The sequence below is a fragment of the Chlamydotis macqueenii genome, chromosome 6 (genome assembly GCF_036417535.1).
Source record: "Chlamydotis macqueenii isolate bChlMac1 chromosome 6, bChlMac1.mat, whole genome shotgun sequence".
NCBI classification, from domain to species: Eukaryota; Metazoa; Chordata; class Aves; order Otidiformes; family Otididae; genus Chlamydotis; species Chlamydotis macqueenii.
Window position 1 is genome coordinate 32226138 of NC_141561.1, and position 18898 is coordinate 32245035.

Below are 18898 nucleotides of genomic sequence, written 5' to 3' on the forward strand. Positions count from 1 at the left end.
TTAACATGAGTGAGGAATAGAATCTAGAACCATCAAAGGTCTGTGTTACATTTTTGTCCTTTTGTGGGTGTGATAATTTGTCATTAGTGGTACAAATTCCCTGCTCTGTTTATTGATGCTGTATAAATGCAAGTACACTCCTTATTGCTTCTTCTAACTAACCATGTGGGCAGAATCCATAGACAAGACAATCTTTGCACACATAGTGACTGTTAAACTTTGCTATAGTAATATCTAGATGCACACCCTCATTATTAATGCAGATGCTTCTGAAAGTAGGAGCAAACAGTAAGAAAAATGGCTGTTTTGCAGACCAGGGAATAATTGTGGCATTCCTACCTGATTTATCTCTGTTTCTTTTCTGCCCACAGAACATCAATGCAGTGCTTTGAGTATCTTCTCAGTGAAAAGAAAACAGACAAAATAAGAACTTTGTCCATTTGAGTATCTTCTCAGTGAAAAGAAAATGGACAAAATAAGAGCTTTGTCAAAGAGCAGCCATGTAGAACTGGGATCCAGGTCTGCAACACTAATTATACTCTAGGCTTAAATAATTTGTATTTTTAATGCAAAGTAGATGAGGTAGATGATGGATAAAAGTTTAAAGTCTAGACAAAATACAAAGTAATTCAGACTCTCTTTTTCAGGCACTGATTCAAGAATTTGTGTTGGTGGCAAGGATTGTACAGCTATTCCCAGACTACATTGGAAAGGAATGGAAAACAATATAGCTCCTCAAATGCTAGTTTCTAGGCAGGACACTCTCACAAGAACTTCTGTTACATCAAAGACTGTAGATCCAAGATTTGATCCCTTTTTGTAGTGGTCCAAAGGGATATTAGGTACAGCTGTTACCTGTATTAATATTACTAACAGAAGAATCTCAAAAGGTTTAGAGAAGTACGCGAAAGGTCAGTAACCATGGAGCTGGTAAGAAACACCACAGGATATTAATCAGATCTCCAATGCTTCTTGCTACCATCTGGCCAGTAAATAGGTAACATGGAAATGCTGTCTATTCCTGGGTCTGCTGGTCCTTGAAAAAGAAGCTATAAATTATTCAGTAGTTCAACTCAAAGTTTCTTCTCATTTTACCAGCTGATTCAAACACAGTGGAATAAATTTATCCTTCTTGCAACTGAAGAGATTTGTTGTACTATATAAACTGCCGTGAAGCTCTTCAGCAGAGAATAAATAAACCATTATCTGTAAAAAAAGCTAATGCTCCCCAAGGATCTCATTTGCCAAAATATAAATATCTATTTATGAGTGAAGAGACGTTCTGTCATCACAGAAGTAAAAATACTCTCCTATTTTCAAAGTGCTATCTAGTTACTTTGCAATATGCAGTCCACCCAGGAGTAAATAACAGACTTCTTGCACCTAAAACTGCTGTTTCTGGTGTCCTAAAAGCTGCTGCTTTCATAGCTTCTCCGTTACTGCCTATCCTGAGCTATGAATCAAGAAAGGTGCACATGCCAGTTCTTCGCAAGCTCAGATAAGGAAATCAATTTTACTTCATGAAAGATAAAACCATTGGACTGAAAGATTAATGAACAATTCCAGTCACTTTACAGCAGCAGTGTCTCAGTGATTGATCCCAAACCAGACAAAAGCCTTGTGCTGCATCACAATGCTGGGATTCTATACAAAGAGAATGGGAGACCAATACCTAATTTGTGCAGGTCACAAAATTGCTACACAGTTCAATATAACTAGCAGTTTACAAAGGAAAGGCCCAGTAATAGAAACAACCAGTCTCCAGTGAACTGGAGGATAAAAGCAGGAATGCTTGTCCAGTGCAGGGATGTTACCCGCTTATCTTCCTTGGTCTTCCGCAAGCACTAAACCAAGACCTAAAACAACATTTGCCACTTCTGAGCAAGAGAATTAAGTAGATTATGTGATTACATCTGACAACTATTTTCGTCTAGAGTATTTTTCTGTGAAGATAAACTGTAATTATCTGCCTAATTTAAAATACATTGACAATGTAATTACATTGTGGACATTTTTGCAGTGTTGATATTATCCTTCTGAACAAAGTGATCTTTCAGGACTGTTCATTTGAATGGCTATTTTAAATAAAAAAAAAATTAAATAAATGGATGTAAACCAGTAATTTAAACAAACATTTTAAATGAATGCTATTGGGTTGTCAGCTTCATGTTTAAAAATGTACATGAAAGCCAGACCATCAGAGCAATGCAATTAAGATATGCCTTGCAGATGTAGCATCTATAAATCATATTTCAGAAAAAAAACCCTCTAAAGAATAGCCTTTAATTTGCACTAGAAGCGAGCCCTAGCTATTGCTTGCTAGTGTGAATTTGGTTTGTTAATGTTTACTTGAGACTGAAGTAAAGTATTCAGATCCAAATCCTGACTTCCCCACAATTGAGATTACTGCTTTGTTCTTATGCTTTTTGTCTATTTGCTACATCATTCAGTTTTTCTTTGAAGGTTCCTCCTGCTAGACTCATATTATGAAGACAGTTTCACACTCTTTCACCTTCTTGTGAATCTCACAGGCAAAATTTGTGGCATTGTCTTGAGATACCAGCAAATTTTTAGTATATCTAATAGAGGATGTACTGAAAATCTTCAATTTGTGTAAGAGAATGTGTCTGAGAACTCCATTCTCATGTAAAAAAGATGCTATAGTTTATTACGGGCATGTCATACCTTTAAGTCATAACTGGGAGTGAAATTTCATTTGGGTTCCTGTGAAAAATAGGTTGATTCTGTTATTTGTCTGTATTAGCGTATCATGGGTCACTTTTCTTTTTAGTGCTAAAAAGGCTGCGTGGACTATTCTAATACTTCCTGCTAGCATATCGGTGCTATGATATTACCTCACTTTCCATGTTTTTGCTTTTACAGGGGAAGAGCATACTGTGAATCAGGGACAGGTGCAAGACAGCATATTTCAAAATCCTTTCGCTTAGAACATGAGTGACCACATGGATCACTCCGGAGATTTAAGTGGCTTAAAGACCACTCATCACATAAAGCCATTGCCCTAATGCTGCAGTAGCTTGAATACGTGGGAGGGTGGCCAGGGAAGAGAGAAAGAGAAAGGCAGTCTGCTCGGTCTGACTCGAGTACGCCTAAACTGAACCAGAACAGGTCTAGTACCTGGAAGCACATCTTAAGGCACATTTTGCCTAGAGCATGCCTAATACCTGCCTGACAATTGAGGAATCAGATACAATCTAGAAAGTCACACCTAGCTTCCTCCAGGTGCCCGGTATGCTTGAGGTTCAATTTACCACAAACCATTTCTTAACTTTGATGGGTTGAAGTAGCAACGTGTTTGAAATCTCAGTGGACTATATGATTTCAAAACCAAAATGCCAGAGGAGAAAGAGAACTTGGGAGGGTTCTCCTCCTACTCCTGTGTTTGTTGCTGGGTCCGAGTAGTTTTAGGGCACGGCTCTATAACCTCACTGATGCTTTGCTGAAGTTAAAAGGGTTACTATTTTAAGGATTGCTTACTTGTTGAAGGGTTGCTCGTTAAATATAATCACCGATACGTATCAAGAAAAAATTTCATTAATTACACGAGAAAGCACCATTACCCATTTAAAGTTAAATATTATAGAAACTGGACTTTCTCTATAGAACACCTGTCTCTGTATGAAAAATTACAAAGAATAAGAACTATTTTTAGAGTCGAACCGGTATGTGTGAGCAGTGAATTGATAATGGGCTTTTAGTCTGCAGTCTCACATGAAATGTCTGAGGCAAGCTTTCTTGCTGTTGGCGCATAGTTACTATCCCTAGCAACTATTTCTGTCAGGACGTCATATGGTAATGAATGCCGTGAAAGTTAACTTAAAAGTTGTATTATGTACACTATGTATAGCAGTGGTATATAATAGTGACAGAGACTCTAGAGCCGAGAAGTTAAAAACTATAGAAAACAGAAAAAAAAGGATTCTTTTAAAAAGGCTTTAAAAGATCAATTTAATACTCATTCAGATAACTTCTGCCTTCAATATGAAACTTGGATGTTATGGGAAGATATGATTTGACCTCATTTTAGAACAAAGAGGATGATATTTTAGCAGATGTTAAGTTAACTTGATCTTCAGCTAATAACCGTGTGGTGCTGAACAGCAGAACAGCAGAAGTATATCCAATGTCAGCAGAGCTCATTGAAGGTGTAATCCTAGTTGTATACAGCACATTATGTAGAATGTAAAGTACCTATTGATTTCAATTCCATGGTAATTAAGAACAGGTGCATATAAATTAGAAGAGAGGCACTCTAATTGTTACTAGTGAACTCCTTTTACAATAAGAACTTTACATAATGAAATGCATAATTAAACATTAATGACCAAGATAATTACTGGCAATTTTATTCCACTTACACATGAATTTGGCCTTAGGTGAAGCCTCGTGTTTTAGTAAAGCTGTCATTCATGCTGCTGCTCCATTGTTTGCTTTACAACCACATCATATTCTAGTCTTGAAAAAACTTCCGGATATTGATTTCTAATATGGATTTAAAGGAACACTGCTTCCAGATTCAATCCTGCTTCTAGCACTAACAGCATAGATGGCAACCTAATAAATTACACCAGGTATTATGAGGAAACCAGGAAATCTTGCATTCCAGTATGTCTACGAAGCCTTCAGGAGAAAATCCAGCCAACCATGTAAGTATGCATGCTTTAACGTTTTAAAATGCACTTTGATTTTCTCTAGCTACTTCACAGTCCACACTTGACATTTTTCAGCTTTGCTTTTGACTATTTTTACTGCAGTCAATGTCCCAGATTGTCTTCCCTTCTGTGTCAGCCACTGAGGAAGACAATGATGAAACAGCTGCTTTTCCATGGCTGCAGTCTTACCCTCCAAGCTCAAGCCTAGTGTAGCCTAGCCTTTGGTTATTATCGCCTCGATAGGGGATACTTTGGTAGTAAGCTGCGCAAGGCTTTGCCAGGAGGCTGCACAACAGCTGGCCCAGTCATCACTGAAATTCAGCCAAACAGCAGAAGAGACCTCTTACCTGCTTGTGTGCTATAATACCTGTCCAATCAAAGGAGAAACTTAACTCACGCTTCACCTGAGCATCTGTCGTTACATGTAGGTAGCTAAGGAGGCTGGTGTCACAGTGATATTTCTACTTGGTCACTGATTCAAAATCCTTGCCCCGAGAAATGCCAATTACACAGTGAAAAGCAAGCAATTTTCCTAGAACTGTATTTGTCTGAGCTTTGTGATAGGGAGTTGCCTTTAATGGCCACATTTCCAAGGAATTAGTGTACTACCTGCTAAAATTCAATAATATCTTTTAAAAAGATCCCATCGTTTGTCCTTTACTTGTTTTCTACAACTCTTTTGGTTATCAAAAGATTGGGGTTTAAATATTAAAGCCTATTTTCTCTACAACCAGTATGAAAATTAGTAATAAAACATCTCCAGAAGTTTGGAGATAAACCATCTGAAGACCAGTGGCTGTGGAGTAGGTAAAATGGGACAGGCCATTCACTAGATTTCCAGTACGCCTTCCTTTAATGTGATCAGAATATGGTCTTTCTTATCAGATTCTAACTTAACTCTTTGTGCTACTACTTAAAAAGAAGCTGATCCAAACATAGTGGATCACATCTACTCCTCTTGTAATGCTGCATAAACTATCTTCTGTGTTTTAGAAGAAATCCGTCAAATTCTGTTGCTTTTTTTTTTGTGCTCTTACATAATCTCCATTTGTTTCCCAAAATGCGAATACACTTTATTTTTTTCATTGTATGGCATTTCTATTATGGCTTTTTTTTTTTTTTTAATTTTCAGCATCCATACAATACTTCCTGTCTGTTCTGAGATTCGTAATTTGCAAAAACACAGCCAGAATTGCAAAAGAACCTTAACAAGATTAAGTAACTGGGCAAGTAAATGGCAGGTGAAATTGAATATAAATAAATTAAATAAATTATGCACAGCAGTCATGCATGAAATGATGAGTTCCAGGCTGAATATTATGACTCAGAAATACTGGTGTTACAACAGTTGTATGAAAAAGTCTACTCAGTGCTCAGTAACAGTCAGAAAAGCAAACTGGATGAAGGTACTCTTCTGGTGCATGCATCTCAAAAGAGGACTCTAGAAGTGGAAAACATTCACCAAGACTATGCTAATCTCAAAATGCCCCAGGATTGCAAATGATTGCAGGTTGGGAAATACTACTTGTACGTATACATACACTCCATCTATTCCTACGTTCTTCCCTTGGCATCACAGATGGAAGAGAAACTACCTCTGGTGTGACCTAGTACAGCCATACCACGTTCCTATTTTCAGCAATATATAAAGAGAGGATATTTATATATGGGGAATATAAAGATTATCGATAGAACTACGACTGCAATTCTTCATTCATTACTAACACAATGGGGTTTGCTGTGTCTGTAAGCAATGTTTACCTTGGTCTTGCTCTGGTTTCAGCATGGCTGAACTGTGTGTGTAACCAGCATCAATATACTCGCTGCTGTTCCTTCCTAGGAGAGAATTTGAAAATTGTCAGGGAGCTTCCGTTCCTTAACAGAGCTATAGAACATATATAGACTGCAGAATGAAGAAAACAAACTGAAGTTTTGATCTGTGTTTGGCTTGCTGTGGATCTGATGACCCTTCAATTTTATTTTTTGTTTTACTATACTAATGTAGTCTCATGCTTATGTCTATTCTTGTCATGTCTTTGGCAAGAACAACTATTTGTTCATAACCGTTTTCTACATAATATATATAATTTATATGTAATATACCAAAAGTCTATCAAACACAAAAGTATGGACAATCCCTTCAGGAAGTTCCTAAGGAAGAGACTGTAGGAAACTGGGAAGGAATATCATGGAAGCTGTCCCTTTATGCTTACCCAATTTCACCACTCTGTTTAGACATCTGTCACTAGCTCTTGTCAGACACTTTTGGTCCATCTTGTGTGATCAGCGACTCAATCTCAGGAGTCTCTGATCACAGAATCTATGTTTGTATAATAACAGCGACAAGCAGCACTTGCACAGCCTTTTATGAACCCCAAAACCATGAGATACTATTTTCAGATAAAAACATTGACATATAATAATAATTTAGATAATAACTATAAATGGCTCAGTTTTATTTCAGCATCTTAATTAACTAAATATTCTTCTTCAGAAGAAAGAGATTGAGATCTTGCTCATTTTGAGTGCATACAAAACATTCTCATTCCAGTGGGCGGTTTAAGTAGCAAAGAACGCAGGAGCTGACTTGGAAAGTAGGTGGAGAGCGCCTATCTGTAAGGGAGGGGTCAGCTCAACCTCCAGGTGCATCCAGTGCTCAGCAGCTGGTGCCAGCACAGGCACCAGTCAGTGCCAGCTCCAGTCATGGAATCATAGAATCATAGAATGGTTAGAGTTGGAAGGGACCTTCAAAGGTCATCTAGTCCAGCCCCCCTGGCAAGGAGCAGGGACATCCCCCACTAGATCAGGTCATGGTTTCTGATGAGGCAGCCCATGCCCATTGGGAAAGATCAGACCCTGGGATTGGGTTGTGTATTTTGCAGAGAGCCAGGGCAGAGAATAGGGCAGAAAGTTGACGGCAGGGAGCTGGCAGCTCTGGCTGCTGAATGAGTGGGTTGATGTAACTGGAGCTGTCTCCAGGCAAATGGCTTCATTCCTAGCTGTAATGAATTGCAATAATCAAGCCTAGGAGTCGTGTGTGTACATCGCTGTTGCCAAATTAGAGTCTGATAATAGAGGACAATCTTCTGGTGCTCTGCAGAAAGAAGGTGACATTTTAGCAACCACTACTGTGGATGCTTGGATGCAGTAAAAAAGATCTCTGGATAGCACATTTCTTACATGAACAGAGGACACACACCTCTGGTATAGTGATTTAACTATGTTTATGCTAATTTTCTACCACCAGTTCTCTTTGTCTCTTCAAATTCAGTCATATTCTTCAATGGGCTTCTAATAAATTTCAGTTTGCAAATGGTATTTTAAGGCAATACCCCTTCCTTGTGCTTTGTCATTGTCCCTGCCTTGCTGCTCTTTACAGAGCATCATTTCCAACGACAGCTTCATACAGGTGAATGAGAGAAAGGAAAAGAACCGAACCTCTCTGGACTTCTTTTGTGAAGGGCTGAGGGGAACACCTGGCTTTCGCGATGTTTTCTGCTCAAAGAGGAAAGATCTCTTGCTGACAAAAGTACACAATTCATCTGTTGGTAAGTAGCGTTAGATATTAGATTCATCAAAACAAAAAATATGCAGTACTTGTTATCAATGGAAAATTGAGTTTAAAAATTATATTCACTCTTGGTGTGTCTTAAAAGTCTATGTAGACTATACCAAGAACAAAGTTAAAGGAATATTACTTAGCAACAAGAGGAAGATGTGCTGCAGTAGAGTGCCTCTTCTCTTCTCCCCAAACTTTAATTTTATTCTGGAAAAAAAAAAAATCCCAAAAGAATTTTCCAGCAGTGATCTCACTTTGGAGTTTCTTGTGCCTCTAGCAGATGTAGATTAAAGTTTAATCCAAAAGGAAATTAAAATAAAAGAAATTGCCTCGCAATTTTGCCTCAAACAAGAAGAGCAGCTACACGTTTTAAACAAAAATGTATATACCGCAGGGAATTTACTGGGGAAAACCACATTTTAATCTTAAGGAGGAAAAAGCACCTTCAACAATGTCATGCATATCAGAGTGTATGTGTATCTTCCAAGTCAAACCTGCCTAACCTCCTAATAAAAAGATGGAAAGACTACATTAGTACAGACAATAAAAACAACATATTCTGATCATGCCTTACTAACCACAAAACTATTAGCTCTGATAATGGAATTTTTAATGTTGATCATTACATAATAAAATCATATCTACATTTGCAGTTTGCTGGGGTTCTGTAACACAAAAAATCTTGTACAAACTATTGGTCTATGCAAATTTTCTGTATCTCTGAAGGTCATATTTATCTCTGATTCTCCCAAGTCCCTGATACTCAGTACTACTTACATACTTCATGATCACACTTGAGTGCTCTTGGATGCCTGCATAGTTCACTGGCATGAAATAAAAACAAGCAATATCTTAAGAAACAAACTTTCACTTTTTCATGTTTTTGTGTGTGACTAAATTCTGATTTTAGTTCTATTGAGGGAATCTCATTTGGTTGTCTAGAAGAAATGTATACTAATTCTGAGCTGAGGCATTGTTCAAGTAAAATGAACTGCAATCGCTTGTTAGTTATTCTCTGACTCATTAGAAGCAGTACTTTCATATACTGAATCTGAAGAAATATTTTAGATACACTGAGCTTTATTCAAGAATGTACTTCAATGATAAGGATACCATATCTAGTACTACTCTTATTAATTACAGTCATAGGAATTAGCAGTTTTGGAAAAGCTCAGTGTCTGGAAAAATTATGCTTTGTAATTTCTGGGATTTGATATTTGTAAATTCATCTTGCCCAGAAAAGCTACTTGGCATTAAAAACGGAAAGCAGGTAATATTATGATGAAAATATTGATGTGATTAATTACCATTTATAGTTAGCCAGATAAACTGCAGCACTCAGAAAGACACACACACTATATACAAATACTAGCCCGTTTTGCTATGTTGTTTCTAAAAGTTTGTAAAAAAAAAAAAGAAATTGTTTCTAAAACTCTTTAGAAGCCAAGATTTCTCATTTTAGACACTAAAAGTGTCCCAAAAACCAAAGGTAGTTATTATTATTCTGGCAGGTGTTAGAAGTGCCAATCATACTTGCAAATGATCAGGAGATTAGATGAACAGAAGATTTTATGTTCTACTGTAACTCTCTGGAAATATTTTTTAACTCAATTATAAAATACTGTAAAACTAATCTCAGAGAAGCTAAAGCACTGGCGAGAACAGCTTTATTTAATGGCATTATGGCACTATCCAGGAAAGCAATGAATTAAGTTTTAAAATTCACATTGTTTTTACACTTTTGAAATACAAGCAAAAAAATATAAACACCTGCTGGAAGTTAATGCAGGCAGAAGCATGATTTTTGCTGAACAGAGCAGTAACAGCCAGAAAGGCAAACTGGATGAAGGTACTCTTCTGGTGCATACATCTCAAAAAAGAGAACTCTAGAAGTGGAAAACATTTGCCAAAACTATGCTAATCACTTCCCTTGGTCCAGAGTGATGTCTAAACCATGCTAGTTCTTTCTATATTGTTCCTCTAAGATATTGTCCCTGCATTGCACCCATCTGCTCCTTCTTGCAGTTCCATTTGAAAGCTCCTTGAAACTAGAATTGCCTTCCGGATCTGCATTACTTCAACTCGAGTCAATGACAAAATTGTATTTTCTATCTCCATTTCCAGGTTCAACATTGGCTTCAAAGGGAGGAGAACTTGTCTTCCTCTGATTTGTTTACATAATTTCTCTGAATGGAACTGAGACAGAATAGCAGCTCCAAGTCCTGTTAGATTCTGGGTAGACTGGTTTAGGTAAATAAGGTTCCTTTTTAAAAAAAATAGCAGACTACTACAATGACTAAATCAGGTTTTGTTGTTGAACACCACATTGATAGCATCTTAACAGACTGTCCTACCTTTGGGGAAGCCATAGAAACCTGTAAATTATTTTAGAGATAGAAGGTATTTTAGACAGACAATGAGGAAAAAATGTTGAGCTGACAGACAAATACCAAGATTCTGCCAGATATTATGGCTGTTTGCATGGCTAGCTGTTTGAGAAGCAGAAAAATTAGTCTGTCAGTTTTGTTACTGACAACTGCATAATTCACTTCCTAAGTAAACTCAATTAGAGGCATAGCTATGGATGTGGAAAGGCCAAAAGCTAGATTATGGTCTGTAAAAGCATTACATCCTGATAATTGTATAATGGAGAGTAAGTAGCTACCTCTGTTATCTTAGGAGAAGCAAGAGGTGCTTGAAAAAAGCAGTTATTCAATGTTAATCATGGACTACCTTTATGACAGAGCATTGTTTTCCATGATTTATCCAACCAGAGCACACGTTCTTAAATAATTGTAATGAGTTTAAGAAATATGTGCAGCTTGTCACTGTTTAATATAAAACCAGTCTCTGCTGTATAGCTGGAATAATCTTGTGTATTGTCTCCTTTTCATAGCCTGCTTTTAAAGAGAAACCTAGTATTTATTTTCATAGCTCTCTGGCAGAATTCTGCAGTGCGTTACATCAAGAGATTGTCAAAGAGCTGTATTTCCTGTCTTGAGCTGCATTTCCTAAACAGCCAAGTCTTCTGTGTCATGGTGAAATTCAGAATTGGCCCTAGAATTGTTTCCAGGATACCCGCTCATTTAACCTTTAGCAAAGTTAAAATGGCAACTTACCTTTATTTTCTGTGAGTGAGTCTTGCATAGTTGCCTCGGTGCTGATGAGCAGTGAGCTGCACCACCGCCTATTCTGTAAGTAAATAACGGTGATTTTATTTTGGTGTTAATGTGCAATGTCCAGGCATATGAGAAGGCAAGGGACAAAGAACAGAGGAAAATTTGGAGGGGAGCAGAAGTTATCAGATCTCAAGGTCCTGCAGGAGCACAGAGAAGCTGGCCAAGAACTTGGGTGAAGTGTTAAACAAGAGAAGATGTGTACAAGGACCAGAGAGAGGAAATGTCAGGAAAGGCAGGCTTGAAATGGGGATGGAGCAGACGAGTTTAAAGCTACTACAACATTGACGTTCCCACTGCCTTGAACTGAAACTAGGCTCTAGATTTCAGTTATAGGGAATCAGAGAGACGATTGCATTTCTGTTCCCACTCTTTTCCACAAGTTGCTTTGTTACTTATATGATCACCATTTTTTTTGAGGTACAGCTCTAAAAACACACCAAGAGCAAGCCACCCACTAAGCTAATATATGCAAGACTAGGGGAAATTCCATACTTAGGAGAAATGGAAGCATTTTTTACAGAGCTTTAATTCTTGGCTGCTGGAGATTGGTTAGGGGCTTAAGGCACTAGATTAAAACCCAAAGAAATATAGCTGTGGGAAGAGAACAGAAAAGATCTGTTACATGCAAATACATCACACCTCTGCTGTCTTTTACTGGCCACTATTTCCATATGTGCATGCAAGTAGCAACTATAAGAACTGTATATTATAGTGAAAAAAATTCTAAAAATGTCTTCTCATTCATGTTTTGGAAACTTGAACTCAGCATTGCACCTCTTCCTGTTTATATGAACAGGGAAACGTTCACGTGGTTGAAGTAGGTTCCATCTTAGAGGACACAAAAGCTAGATTATTCTGGCACACTAGAAAATAGAAATATTTCTCATTTCAACTGTGAAAAACAAAGAGAAGACATTTGAAAAATAAATCCTTTGTACAGGGATTTACATAATTTTTGAAGAAAAATTACTTTTGAAAGCCACAAATTATAACTCTAAGAACTGTATGCAACAGATTGATTATTCAAACACAGCTCAGCCAGAGAAGCAATTTGATCTCAGGACAGAATTAAAAATTTTTTTTTTTCTTCATATTTAAAGGAAGGCTCTCAAAATCAAGAGCACTGGGCACTATTACAGACATGTGATTAGTATTTACTTAAAAATATCATCAATTTTTCTTGCAGATTTGAGATGGATCCACTAAGGGTAGAATACTAAGAATAGGACAGATTGGTGTTAGCTTTGAAATTTAGATCTGAGTCTAAATAAAGATTAGATGTGTTTAGATCTGAGTTTTGAAGCAGTTTTTTTTACAGAAATAACATTCAGTTGAGAAGCTGTGATTTGAATGCACCAGATTTTGATGACATTTATATTCAGACAAGTTTCTGCATGGCATGAAAATTTCAGGACTACAGGACCTGTGTAAACTCAGACATATGTGTATATGCAACAATTCTCCCCCAAATATTTGAAGGTTGCACCAGTTCATTAGCTTAAAAAGTATCTTGTAATCTTGAGTTCCATCCACAGAATTTCACCATTGGTTTACTCAGGAAAACTTAAGGCTCCACTTAGGGAGCACAGCACCATGTCAAAATGAATCAGTGAATCAGAAGCACAAAAATTAGCTTATTTTTAGTATGTTCCTAATATTTTTTTTTGTTTCTGCAATACTTTCAGAAAACTTAGTCACTCTTTTACTTGCTGTTCAACAAATAACTAGATGTTAAAATGTCTGTGTCACACAATACATTTAAATGACTGTATCCTATTTTTATCCTGAATTGAAATGAAAGACAGTCTTGCCAAAATATACAGTACTTAAAATAGCCACCTCAGGATTTTGCAGAATTCTATTGTATGAAAAATATTGATATTCTGTTTCTCTTCAATTAGAATTAAAAAAGTCAAAGCCTCAAATTCAGTTCATTCTCTCAAATTCCTAAAATTTCTTGCGAAAGGCAATTCTCACAGGAAATCCAAGTACTCTTTTCAACCTTACATCTAGAAGACAGCATAAGGATGGGAGAAGAAACACAACCCAGATTCTGAATGATGACCAAACATACAAAAAGACATGCTCTCCCTTTATCACCTCCACTTATCCTGTACTCCCAGTTACCTCCCATTACCTCCCACTCTGTAGTCCAAGTGCTTTGCCAGCTCTTCATCACTTTCTTAAGGCTAGGTGGCAACTCATCTGTTATTATCACGTCCAGATAAATAAGTTTTGTTGTTCCTTCCAAACAACTCTACTAAGATCAAGGCTCCATATCCTGTTTGTCCTCCAAAATTATTCTGCTCTTGTGTCCCAGCACAAAACACATTTAAAACATAGAGGATCTAGAAGATACTGAGAAAAATCTACATGTGTGCACGGACAGATCTTTGTTCCCTTACTTTACTGCATCCTGGTTCACAGGATACTTGTGCACATGTTCAAAGCTTATGCCTCATCAAATGCTTCTCTGAATTAGAGTGCACGATTGTTCTGAGCAAGACATTTGCCAGATGAGCAGCATGGAAATTGATAACTAATCTTAGGGGAAATAATATGTAGGAGGAGTACTGCAGGTAGAAGACAGTTTAAAATATTCACAAGGGTACCAAAGAAGGCTAAGCAAAAATTTCATGAAGATGAAGAGAAGCGTTCATTGGAGAAAGAACGTGTTACTGTTAAGCCAGCAGCTAGAGAGAATAACGTATCAGCTGCTCCCATTAAAGACCACCCTTTATCTATCTTGTTTCAAAAGAGTCTGTTAGTTTTTTATATTCTGTAAAGAATTTTTGTCTGTTATGTGGGTGTGCCTCAGTGAAATCAGCAAGCAATTTGGTTGATTGTCATTCTGTCCGCAAGACAAGTGCAAGGCTGGAATAACAGATTAATGCGGGACGTGGAAAATCCTCCAACGCTTGCTCGGGTCACTCTCAAATCTCCACCAGTGCAATACCCACTCGAGAAAAAGGAAAATAAAAAGAAGAATCACCAAGCTAGGGTTTGCTGACAAGTGCAAGATTCAGACTGTGCACGTCTCTATTTTCAACAGCAGTGACAGCGAGGAGTATCTTCTTGATGGTCTAGAGCGGGAGAGGGCTTCTGAAGTACAGAAGGAGCAGATGGAAGAAGCAGATTAAGATAGCAATGACAGGGTCCTTACAGGTAGCAGAGTGCAACAAATCTCCCCGGTCTGGAAGGCATGGGACAGCATGAGCTCAGTGACAGCAGAAGCTGGGAAAAGTGGGCAGCAACTGCCTGGGAGCTCATGAGGTATATGGAAAAAGAAGCACCAGGGGTTACAGGCACACAGCCAAGTGCATCAGAAAGGACTAGTCACTGCTGGAGAACCTCAGCCTCATCTGGTCAGCTGCTGCAGCAACAGGTCCTGGTATGGCCATCCAAAAAGATAAAGCACAGCTGCGCAGTGGCTAGAACGATGCAGGGCTGCACATATAAATCGGAAAGAAAACAAAGAGCAGCGCTGCTGAATCAGTAAGGGTGTTTCCTCCCCTGTGGCTTGCGTGCCTGTTCTCAGCCTTGGAGAACGTCTTCGCAAACCGGCACACAACACAGGCAGCTCTCTCCAGCTTTTCAGGCTCGCTCTCAGCATTCCCTGTCCTGAAAGATGCTGGCTATTAAAAAGCTTTTAAATTCTGATTCGAGAGGTGCTCAGCCCTTGAAACTCCAATCAGGCTCAAAGGGAACTGCAAATAAATCTTCCTAAAATTGTATTTATATGAAAAGAATTCAATTCTCTTTCAATTGGAAAGCTGAGATTGCTTATTTTTCATTGCAGACTGACAGACTTTCTTTCATTTTTTTTTTGCCATTAAGAATTTATCACAATAATGTCATTGTTTTACTTTCAAATTAGAAAAAAGGCATGAAATAACAGACAAAATTCCCACTTCCTTTTCTCCTCTTCTGTGTTTCTTGGATGTCATTTGTTTGTTGTTTTTTTTTTTCTTTCTGTTTGTTTTCTTTTCATCTTTGTGAATTCAAAGTTTCAAGTACACAATAAGAAATCCTAATCTTGCAGTTTCCTTCCAGGGAAGTTAGTTTATCTGACATGTATGCTATCAGAAGGTTAAATCTTTGTCATCAAAGCTGTGATTTCTGTGTGAGCAAGCTCTTGTTCCCATTGGAGTTAATGCTGCTTGGTGCAGATATAAGGCCTCCCTCTTAGGAGCAATTTGAAGAGGAAATATTGCTAATTTAGAGAAAACCTGAAGAATAATTTTAAAACTATTAATCAAGAACCCTAAATAGAACAAGGTATTTTAATTTAGGCATTCAATCAAGTCTGATTTCATTTTCATGTGCTGGAAATGATGAGTAGCTACTAAAAACTTTTGCATTTTGGAGTATATTATCACCAGAGACTATGATCAGAAGATCCTGATGCAGGATGGCAATTCTGTTTCCCAGGCTGACACAGACTGTTCTAGCTCTTCAGATCAAAACTGTTGTGCAGGAGGAAAGCACTATGTGTAACAATCATGAGAATTAGAACCAAGCTATATTAATAATATCCCGTCTGTTGAGAGGGAAAAGTCAAAAGTATGGTTAACTGAGATGCTTTCACTCTTTTGCTGCTAAATAAAGTTTAAATTAAAAGGATCTATCCCTGAATAAATTCTCAGTTAAATGTCAGAATACACTTCTGCTTCAGAGCAGAGTTGCCAATGCAAAGGGTCCTTCCCAGCCTCTCTGCATGCCTTCTCTGCAGTATTAAAAAGTAAACACAAGCGACACAGCTTTAAAATCACCATGTGAACCGTAGTTACCTGTGCATTCCAGAAGTCCTTCAAATGAACGGTTTGTCAAAATCCTCACAAAGGCAGGGTCTAAAACCACTGAACTTAAGGTATTAGAGACAATACACGTTATTTGTCAGGTCACTGTGTCTGTAACAGAGTTCACCTGATTGTGTCTGTCGTAGTTCAGCCCCAACGGGGACCAGACTACGCAGTCTCTCTCTCTCACTCCCCCCACTCTCCGAGAGAATAGGAGGAGATTTGACAAACAAAAAAAAACAAACACGCGGGTTGAGATTAAACAAAAAGTAAATTTAACAGTAATGACAAGAAAACAATAGAGTGATGGAACACAAATACAGTATAATAGCTCACAACAGATCTCTACATCCAGTCTCTTCCAACTAGGAGAGCCTCCCTTCAGCACCCTCCTCACTTATATACTGAGCATGATGTCAGATGGGATGGAATAGCCCTTTGGCTAATTTGGGTAAATTAACCCCAGCTGTTAGCTAATTAGTTAACTATCCCAGCCATAGGGGCTACCAGCTTCAGTTCTCCACCCAGCTCAGGTAAATATTAACTCTATCCTGGCCAGAACCAGGACAGTGTCAAATAGCCTCTGTGCCTGCAAAGTGTATTGGTCTGCTCTCTGCACTGAATCATTCCTTTGACACATAGGGCTCCAAAGATTGCGGTGGCAGAAAGCTCAGAGTTATCACGCAAATAGGGTTGATACCTTTTACGCAGCTATATTGCTCTAGCAAGGATGAGTACAAATGGAAAGCAGCAAAGGAAGAAAATTTGAAACTATAACAATAATTCTGAATAAAACAGGGTTTCTCTTGCAAGATCATCTTTCTTCCCTAATTGCTACTAATTAGTATTAGAGGAAATAACTATGAAGTACCAATTCTGAAAGAAAAAGAGAATGAGTACTAGCTTCATTTTTCCTTTGAAAATACCTTTATTATTAATTTCTTGTAGCCATTTGAATGAAAAAGGTCAATAATCTTTGGTTTGAGGTAGAACAGAGAACTGTCAGTTTTTCCTTCCTCTTCCATTTCACCTCCCAACATTGCCTTTAATACCTACTTATCCTTATTATTTACCTCCTACAAATTTATTTAAGAAGTATATGGCTTATCATGCATTGAGACGTGGCCTGCTAAAATTGGTAGGCACTGGGTACTGGTCCATAACAGAATGGTCCAGTTGACCTGACAGGCCATTAGTGGGTCCATACACCCAACAGCACTAGAATGACAGTCTCTTCAGAAATCACTGGTAGAGATTTGAAGTCAAGTGCAAATGGGTGATGTTACAGCACAGACGACGGTGCATGAGGGAGTGGAACATTTTCACAGAGTGCAGAAAATTGCTAAAGAATCCTATTCTGCAAAATGCTTTTAATCACTGCCCTGACTTGTGGTCTGACATGCAAGATACCTTTGCAGGGTTTTCATATTTCCTTCTTCCCAGGAAAGGCCACTGAGCTGTAGGGGAGGCAGATGGGCAAATACCAAATGAATTCCAGGTTCACATCAATCCATTCAGGGTTGATGGTTGAGATACAGGTCAATAGGAATTTTCTTTGGGTTTTTTTTGGCATTGGAGTATCAAAAACCGTGATTCTTCTGGAAAGGTGAAAGATTCAGTCAGCTAATGAGAACATAAATTGCTGAGATCAAAATGTCAGTACAAGCACTTGCTCTGAAATACAGGATCCTAATCACTGGAACTGATGGATAAGAAGAGAACCATTTCACATCTGACAAAGCAAAATGTAATTAGTATAAAAGTGGTGATAGGGCAGGTAAATGACTTGCCCCCAAATTTAAAAAGTCAAACCTAGTTAATTATATCTCAGCTAATAAGAACAGCAGTGATAAGACTGTTACAGATTGGTGAAAAATTAATGAAGTCTTTAATGAACTTTATGGCAAATTACATAAATCAGAGCTCACTTAATAAAAGCCCAGAAGATTTTAAGTAGCGATTAGATTTTTCAATTGCTGAAAGGTAAAGAAAATAACTCTACTAAAATCCCATCTTCTCTACTGGAAGATTCTGAAAGACATTAAAGTAGTGGAAACAGTGCCAATGAATGATAGGTTCAACAGTGAGATCATTAAATAAGCTTAGAGTTTTATTTTTAAAGGGTCATTTGCAGAGCTGACCAGAGAGTGTTTTGAAAACCCTGCATATCAAACAACAAAGCCAATGTTTGTTTTATGATTAATATGAGGAAAGATCTGTGCATGTTGTGTAGACACACACATAGAAAACAACGTTTCACACAGCGGAGGTTTTTGCTGGACTTGCAGAAAGTGATAAGCCGACTTTTTTTGCAGAATTGTTTCAATAATTATTTTTAAAAATCTCACACTCCAAAGAGGAACAAAAGGCAAACTTAGTTTTCAACAGAGACAAATCTGATTCCAAGCACTTTAGTAAGATCAGGGTTCTTCACAGCACAACTGTGAGATAATTTTTCATTAAATGTCCAAGTGTTTGGATGGACACATCTTTGTAAACAGGCAAAAAACCAGGCAAAACAGAGAGATTTAGGAATAGGCACAGACAGAACTTGGTGCCTGATTTCCATTACATGTCAGTATGTTTAGAAACTTAGCTTTTCCTCTGAGACTGTACTTGCAATTAAACCATCAAGAATCACATGTTGAAAATTTAGCTCAGATTCAGAGAAGAGCTAGGCCTCCTGCA